Genomic DNA, 10106 nt, shown 5'->3' on the forward strand with positions numbered 1-10106 from the left:
GATAATCATACTATTTTCTAGAATATCCTATCATTTTGGTTATAGAAATAAAACTTGGGTTCATAGACAAGATAAACTACTCAAAATAGGTGTAAACCTTAAACCATATAAATATATACATCCCTTTTAAAATTCAATATGCATAAGAGAGCTTTCACATGTCCCAATAAATATATCTGTTGATAATAAATAAAGACATGCCCAAAATGAAATAAATGGCATGCGTCAGTATAAAATCAAATAGTATTCCACCAACACCCAAAGTCGAGTGTCTCAAAATCTTTTTGACCACCACCAGCTCGCATCTATTATTCAACCCAAGAATTTGCACTTACGTCAACTATACCAATCAATTAATTTATTAAAAATATATGACCATATAAAACTCAATAAATCAAGACGATGCAACCCATACTCTCACATATATATAGAATCACCTACATATGTGTAAAGTAAGCTATGATTGTTGTGCCTAGATTTAGAAAGGCATCCCAATCTAAACTTGTCTAGGAGAATTCATAAGGGAATATAAAATTCCATGAATTTACTCTTCATGCCCAAGCATGCCCAAGGTGTGATAAGAAACTTGCTAGATTTAGGACGGGAGAGTGAATGAGCCATTCATAAGAAAGAGTGTTGATAACATTCAAATCATTGATCCTATTATTAATTCAATTCTAGGATTAACAAGAGAGATACCATCATTATCTTACATCAAGGAGTCACGATAGATACACCAAAGGGTCATACTTTCAAGATATCAAGCAATAGTGTCCAAAGCTACAACTTGGACGGGCACCCGTAATGGTGTGATGGAGTATTTATAGCAATTCCCGCTTCAAGAGTGTGTGGTAGCAAGATAGGATGAATTCCTAAGTGATGTACTTCATGGATATATTATGAGAGTAGTCATTGTAATAGCATTAGGCCTCTTATGAGTCTAAAGTGCCCGGTCGGCCATAGTTTAAGTGAGTGTGAACACTTATGGCCCTGTATATAAGTGAATTTCTCTCATAATACAACATACTCTCCCATTGTGTAATTGAGTCTTGCTCTTGCAAATCCTCTTGCTAATCTCTCTCCCTAATGCATGCTAGTGAGTGTGTGTGAGTGAACTGAGGTGAGAGATTAGTACTCTATGCATTAATCTTAATCTCTTTAAGTTTTTTATTAATTAGGTTAAGTATAATAGAAGTAAACCCTAATCATTAGGTCACACCATCACTTGTAGTGTGATGGATAGGAAAAGAAAGAGGAAGAGCAAGGGAAAGGGAAAGAAGAAAAAGAACCATAAACAAATGCATTACAATAAAACATAAGAGAAAAATGCCTTCAAGAGCTTACACCATAGCCATTTGGTGATGAAGAGAAAGAGTCTCATGAAGAGGAAGAGTCTCATGAAGAGGAAGGGAAAGGGGAGAAGAAGGGGAATATAAAGAGTACAAATGCATGTGAGGGGAGCTAGCTTGATGGAAGGGAGGAGTCGGTGCACGAACTCAAGGAAAGTAGTGAAGGGAATTTTTGTTAAAATTACAGCAATGTGATGAGCTATGGTGGATCAAATGCTAGAATCAATATCATTAACAAAGAGATTAGATGATAATTAATACGTGATTAGTGAGCATTTAACTGATAGCTTAATGTAGGCATGGATAATCAAAAACCAGTAAATTCTCATTAGGCCAATGCCTCAATTTATAGAGTTTACATCCAAGCATCCAATCCCACTGATTTCTCCTTAATTCTCTTCAACTCTCCCAGAATATCTCCACACCTCCTAAATCTCCTCATGCTACTCTTTATTCTCTCCCAGTAGATTCTTCTCACCTTTTCACATGTTCTCTCACATTTATAGATTCTCTTTTACAGCCTCTAGCCAAGGGCTTGTTCCCGCACACACCCTATTCACTTGTATATTTCAACAATTTTTTGGGGAGAGAAAGATAGGCATCAACGGCGCCATAGCCTTGAAAAGTTAATTTTCTCATCGCTATAAGCACCACTATAACTGATGCCTGGCGATGCTTTAACAATGCTTATAGCATGGTTAAAGTGACGCTTAAAGTGATGTTTATAATGACGTTTATAGTGACACTAGGTAAATTCCAAAGTGCAAGCCTATGCATATACCATTGACATTGCTAAATTTAGTGCATGTATTCATATTCAGTTTTTTAATTGCACACTTTTGTGCCCTGTACAGATGTCTTCTACTAGTTCGGATAGTGATGGGTCACCATTAATTGGAGGTCTAGAGTGGTTGCGAAGAAGAATACCTTATTCATGTGCAAGATGCAATGGAGCATATTAGAAAATGGGGATCATTTGAAACAATGCCAGCCAACTTGAAGTTGCAAGCCAATTCCTTAGTTAGTATATAAACTTATGCCTTGAAATGTAAACTCGTGGTTTTTCATATGTAATGTTGAGTGTCATTTTTAAATATGGTTCATTAGGATGAGGAGGGCATGGACATTCATGCACAAGGACTACACAAAATGCCTCATTATTCTGTCATTGGGGGAAACTTGAGGAAGGTATACAAGTGTCGTAAAAGGAGCACTTGGAAAGCGGAGCATGTTCAGTACATTTGAAAGACCCAAGATTTCCTCCACATGAGATAGACGAAGAGGATGTCATGGAGGAGATGATCACTCACTTTTTTTAAAGCGAGGGTGAGGAAGAGACACCTAACTTTGAAACACATGAAAGAGAGGATGTGGTACACAAAGAGGCTATCACACCATTGTACAAGGGTACAACGTACTCAACTTTACGGTCATGTTGCTTGGAAATCCTCAACTTGCAAACAACACATGGATGGAGCGATAATAGTGTGAATAGCCTACTCTGGTTATTAAAGAAAATGCTTCCAACAAACAATTTGATGCCCACAAGAAGAAGTGATTCTCAAAGAATACTTTCCAAGCTTGGTATGGATTACACTCAAATTCATGCATGTTGTAATGATTATGTACTATTCAGGGGTGCCTTTGCCACTATACATAATGCTCAGGTATGTCGTTCATAAATTGATTCTTATCTAAGCATACACAAATGATTGATTTATAACTCTAATGTATTGTAGTATCTATTAACTTTCAATTCTTACATGTCAATTTTGTAGGTCTCACAACTTCAGAATATGATGCATGTCAAATTTGTGGTCCAAACAAGTGCATGCACTAAATAAAGTGGTGTATGATAAACATCATCAATTTCTTCCTCCAAACCACCCAAATTATGCTCCATCAGAGGTCTCTCTGATTGTGATGAGAGGTGAAGAGTGGGAGGACATGTGGCATTTGCCTCCTACAATGCCATTGGAGAGAGAGAGTGGGATGAGAGATGGAGGGTGACTCCCATCATTATCACAGCACCTGCAAGCATAAAAAGGTACTCAATCTTCTATTGTCTACTGACAGTGTCTACTGACAGAGTTAAGAATAAATCATCTTTTGGATCCAATGCACATTTTTAATAATGTGGCATCAATGATTTGGGACCACCATCTAATTGGTAAAAAAGACACCCATGCAATAAGGGATGACCTAAAGGATATCGGACGCATGGAAAATGCATGGCCAAGGGCAGTCAATGACAAGGTGGTTTTACCAAATGCGCCATGGAGGTTCACAAGGCAAGAGGAAAAGAATGTCAAGAAATAAATTTCATATTTTCGTACACCAACCAATGTAATGCACTCATTAAAGGGTGCATTTACAATAACAAAAAAGAAGGGCAATCATTAATTGTGTGCTCTCAAATCACATGATTGGCACAAGATGATGTAGGTACGTACATAACTATATCTATTTTTTCGGCACTCCTCGGTTTCTGGAATCTATATTGATATTTTATTGTTTTCAAAAATTGATTGCACTAGTTCATACTTCCAATATCAATTAGTGGGTGCAGAGAAGAGAGCTTGGAATGCCATCTATAGGTGGATTGGCAAGGTGAGTTCCAATCAAAACTATAGATTTGTGCGTTTAGAATAACATATAGCTTTGAAATTATCTATTATTCTTGAATTTATCGTTTATTCCTTTATTGAATAGGTGGATACTGTCAAAGGAGATTCATCCAGATTCCATTGAGAAGGCTCGAGTTGAGTCAATTGAGGCGGTGTGTATGATTGAAGAAAGCTTTCCAAGAAGTATACACAACTCAATTGCAACTTCTAGTACATTTGGTGGATGAGGTGGCTATATGTGGCATTGTTCGTAGCCGGTGGATGTTCTTTCTTAAATGCTTCATGAAAACCTTGAGGTATTTGTAAGACAAATTAGGGCAAGGCCAAAAGGAAGCATGGCAGAGGGATATAGTTGGTGCAAGAATCCCTCATATACATCTCTAAATATTTGAAACAAATTGATCCATCTATGTCTAGATTCATGCATAATGATGAGGATGAACAAATGGTGTCACATGTGCCACATGGAAAAGGACGCATTCAAAAGATGGATGAGTCCATGCACAAAAAGGGCATTACATTTTGTCTTCTAAACACTTATGTGATGTAAAAGTGGATTGAGAAATATGAAGATGCAAGAAAGATAAGAACAGAAGAGAGAAGAGTATTTAAGAGATCAACAAAAAGGCACATGGCATACCCACCCAACCTAAAGGCTCTTCCAAAGGATTGCAATATTGAATGGCTTAAAGATGCCCTAGAGCAAGAAGAAAGGATGGGAGAGAAGATTACAAGATACGAATGGGAATATGCAAGGGGATGCGACTACCATGTAAGTAGAATGGCTTAGAGATGCCCTAAAGCAAGAAGAAAGGATGGGAGAGGAGATTACAAGAGAAAAATGAGAGTATGCAAGGGGATGTGACTACCATGTAAGTAAAGATGTTTTTCTAAGATATATAATGTTGAATACTAAATTGCTTACATATAAGCTATATTAAAGATTTTTGATTGGGTTGCAGTATAAAGTGCATAATGCAATGTGGTCAGAACTTCAACATTTTTGCACTCTTGGTGTGGACTCCAAGAGAATCACAAATGATTGTGGTGTAATGGAAATTTTTGACCAAGAAAGTCAAGCTAGTAGAAGAGATAATAATATTATAGTAGAGAAACTTAAATATTGTAGAACAATTTAAGACATCTTGGAGATTGGATTTAGAGCTTTCAAAGTGTTCATCTTTGATGTTAAGTGGTTCAAAGTGGTATATAGAGATACTCAAGCAACCGTCTCAAGAAGCAAGTGTATTTTTTGCAATTGACTCAACTAAATTATGGCAAGATTCAAGAGACACATACGTTCTACCACAACATTGTGAACATGTTTACACTTGATTTTCAATTTTGATGAATCTATAGATAGAAGGAAGGAATTGTATATATTTTCTTGTATATATTTTGTGGTTCTTTGTTTTAGGTTGTGTTTCATCCAAACCAAAGAGATCCTAATTGGTGGTATGTAATACAAGTCGCTCCTCAATCTAAATGTTTATTTCAAGATCAAGATGTTAAAGAAGAAATACATAGTGGACAATCAATGGAGGATGCAACTAACAATCAATATGAGGACCATGATAATAATACCTCTGCATCTTCTTCAAGTAGTGGAATAGGACTTTGTATTGATATAGGAGCCATCAAAATGATGGATTTAGAGATAGACCAATTGGCATGCATGGATTTATTACAAGATGGATTTGATGATGGTATAAATTAAATATATATCATAACCTATGTACACATTTCTCGGTTTGGATAACTATTTGATGATTTTGTTGTTTTAGTTCAATAATATTTGGATGTTTGTCAAGCTTTTTGGGTTCTAATTTATTTAAAGTTTTCATTTTCACTCAGTTTCAAAACTATTTTTTTCCAGCCACGTTGAGCGGTGCTTATAACAGCATTTTTACAGCGACGCTTAGAATAGCATTTAACTAGTGCCACTGAGCGATGCTAATAACGACATTACTAGCTGTGCTTATCCACTGCTCCACGATGGTGCTTATAGTGGCGTAACATAAAATGCCGCTAATAGGGCCTTCTCTTGTAGAGTGAGTGTGTGTCTTACCCACATGGCCATACATATTTAGGCATTGACTTAAAATTATAATACACTTGCAAGCACTTACAAAGTGTAACTAAATAATGTAAAGTATACATATCTAGGCATTTACTTACAATTATAATACAAACATTTTATTTTCACAATGCCATAGATATAGACCAAAACAGCAATGTATAGCATATAAATCACTGGAAGAGTATCCTAAAAGCATAAATGTAGCATATCCTGTAAATAGCACTACACCAATACATATGTAGGTATAAACCAAAACATGGACCAAAACGTTGCATGTCATGTAAATAGGTTACACCAATACATAGATATGTCTAAACTAAAACATAAACCAAAATAGTAATGTAAAGCATATAAATCACCAGAAGAGTATCCCAAAAGAACAAAATTGCATATATATGTCTAAACCGCATCACCCTAGGCAGGTGGGCCACATACCACCTTTGTGAGGCACTAAAAGTGTTAAAATCCCCTCCATGCATAAGCAATGATGCATCACCTCTGAACTACTAGCACCCAAACCACCGCATTTTCCAGCAAATACATCAATGACGTAATCTGCCTCCTGTGTAAATGTTGCCAACAACCATATGCAAAATCACCATTAATTAATGTTACAAATGGCTCTGAACAATGGAGTTCATTTGGCCTTTGGTAATGGAAGCCAATAATGATGCTTTAGGCAAGCTAAGTTCATTCAGCTCTTTTAATGAGCTTAATGGACTTAAACATGTCTTGATTAGCCAAGTGTAAATATCTCCTTAGGGAGTACACACAATGTGGGGTGGGGGAGAGATTGTGTGCTGGCTACACCAAATGGAAGATCTATCCTAGTAGAGCACACATAATATAAGTATATAAATGTTATATCAATAACTCTCTCTCTCTCTCTCTCTACACACACACACACACATAATAATACATAATACACATACGCATATACAAACATATACATATAAATATAGAATGTATACACATATGCATACACACACATACACATACACATACATATACATATACACATACATACTATGGGTATCTCTGTGTCTATATTTTGTGTGTGTGTGTGTGTGTGTGGCTATGTAAATGTAAATTTACATGGATCTATAGATATATGAAGAGGATAAAGTTATTTCAAGGGTTTACTTAAGAATATGTAAATATATCACATGCAATTTTACCATTCACATTTTATTTGAGAGCAAGCTGAAAGAAGTGTGCCTATATAAGGGGATTTTTTCAAGAAATTTTGAAAAAATATTGTATGTCTGTATTAAAAAAGGGATCATATGAAACTCACAGATAAGAGATCATCAAAATACCCCTTGAATGCATATGATATATAGCTTTCCTATATAGTGAATCCCTCAATTAGTTAAACATGGAAAGAAGTCACTTCAAAACATGTGGACAATAGTTTGATGGATTTTGATGGCTTCACTAAATTTATTAAGTGAACCACCATGCATTTATTTGTGAGTTTAATATGTCCAAACTATATTATAGAAACAAATATGCTATTTATATGCAACTATGCATATAAATAGCATAGTAAAAAGTGTAACCAATCTCAATGATGTCACATGAGTACACTCTATCTCAATGATCTTACATGAGGAAACTCTATCTCAATTCATGAGTGCACTCTATTCAACATGAGTACACTCTATCTCAATGATGTTGCATGAGTATAGTCTATCTTAATAATTGTGCATGATTACAGTTTATCTCAATTCATGAGTACACTCTATTCAACATTATAGCTCAATTCCTCATTTATTTTCTTCACTTTACATAAACAAACTTACATAGGACTATTTATGTTGAAAGTTATAGGGAATTAAAGCATATGTTGCATGTGCTCCAACCTCCATAATTCCTCTAAAAGGGTTACGTGACTTGATTGAATTTTTCATTTTTATTAATCTTGGTCAACTCTAGGTGTTAACAAAATGTAAAAAGGTATTGGAAAATAAAATGTCCTAAAATTGAATGGCATCAGGATAATCGCTCTTTTGGTAGAAAGGTAGTTTCATTTATTGTAATAATAAAATGATATGATGTAAGCAATGATTTAAGCATAACAAAAAGTAAAACTTGAAAAGTAGTAAAAGAGATGCATGATGGATAAGATAATCAAACATCAATGCTTATAGTCATATATAATAAGTGTAACTAATAAAAAGTCAATAATGTGAAAGATAAATAACTATAAGAAACATAAAATTATTGGGAATTTCTCATAATTGTTGATATATAGATCTTTATACTTTCTAATATGAAATTTTTGGTTTGAGAGGGGAAAACAATATTGGGAATTCCACATTGGTCTTCACATGTGGCCTCTTGGTATATTTCAACATACACATAATGATTCCGTGTATCACATGATGTCCCATGCATCATTCCCAAAGTCAATGCTACAAGAATGTTAAATACAAAACCCTTTGAAATCATTTGCAATGCTACAAACATGTTCAATGCAAAACCCTTTGAAATCATATTCATCCTCCTTATCGCTTTGTATATACATTTGTATATACATGATGATCCCATGTATCAATCCTGAAGTCAATGCTACAAGCATGTTCCATACAAAACCCTTGAAATTATGTTCATCCTTATCTCTTCCTAGAATGCTCATATACATGATGATCCCATGTATCAATCCCAAAGTTGATGCTACAAGCATGTTACATGCAAAACCCTTGAAATTATGAGGAAATTATGTTTATCCTTATCTCTTCCTAGAATGCCACAATGAAAAACAATGACCAATTATATTTGTGTGCAATGAGGTTTCCTTTTTCTCTGCACCATCAATTATGCAATAGTACTTTTCTTTATTAACACTCTCTCTAACTCTTTGTACAATTAGTACTATATAATAGCACTTTTCTCTAACTCTCTCCCTCTCTAATGCTCACTAACTCCCTTTCTCTCTCTCTCTCTCTCTCTCTCTCTCTAACTCTCTCTCTATAATTCTCTCTCTCTCTCTCTCTCTCTCTCTCTCTCTCTCTCTCTCTCTCTCTCTCTCTTTAACTCGCTCTTACTCACTCTAAATCTCACTCACTAACTCTTTATCTCTCTCTAACTCAATCTCTCTTTAACTCTCTCAATCTCTCTTACTCTCTCTAACTCTCACTCGCTATCTCTCTCTCTAACTCTTTGACTCTCTCTCTCTCTCCCTCCCTCCCTCTCTCTCTCTCTCTCTCTCTCTCTTACCCTCTCTAACTCTCATGCACTTACTCCTTCTCTCTCTAAGTCTCTCTCTTTAACTCTCTCAATCTCTCTTACTCTCTCTAACTCTTTGAATAACACACTCTCTCTCTCTCTCTCTCTCTCTCTATATATATATATATATATATATATATATATATATATATATATATATATAACTAACCCTCTCTCTAACTCTCCCTATAACTCTCTTTCTTTATTTCTCTAACTCAAACTCTCTCTCTCTCTCTCTCTCTCTCTAATTTGGACTCTAATTCTCTCTCTCACTAACTTTCTCTATCTAAATCTCACTAACTCTCTCTCTCTCTCTCTCTCTCTCTCTCTCTCTCTCTCTCTAATTTTGACTCTAACTCTCTCTCTTACTAACTTTCTCTATCTAACTCTCTCTCTCCCTCTCTCTCTCTCTCTCTCTCTCTCTCTCTCGTATTCTCTCACATTTTTTGAAAAAAAAAGGCAAATTAGGATTTTAGCAAAATTGTTTCTTTTGTCTTTTTTTTAATGATCAATACTTTCACAAAGGAAAGTTCCAAGACATCCCCTAGAACAAAAAATTAGTGAAATAGATCTAAAAGTTTAATTCTTACCTTCAAATGATCAAATTATTTGAGAATATTTTCAAAACTTATATAACTATTCCTCTAACTAATTTGTTTGTTTGTGTGTGTGTGTGTGTGTGTGTGTGTCTAAGAGAGAGAGAGAGAGAGAGAGAGAGAGAGAGAGAGAGAGAGAGAGAGAGAGAGAGAGAGAGAGAGAGAGAGAGAGAAATATATGCCACAAGGGTTGATTCTGAACCCTCCTCTCTTTTGAGAGGCA

This window comes from Cibotium barometz, chromosome 46 (assembly GCF_041138505.1).
Source record: "Cibotium barometz isolate CiBa-2024 chromosome 46, ASM4113850v1, whole genome shotgun sequence".
Lineage (NCBI taxonomy): Eukaryota > Viridiplantae > Streptophyta > Polypodiopsida > Cyatheales > Cibotiaceae > Cibotium > Cibotium barometz.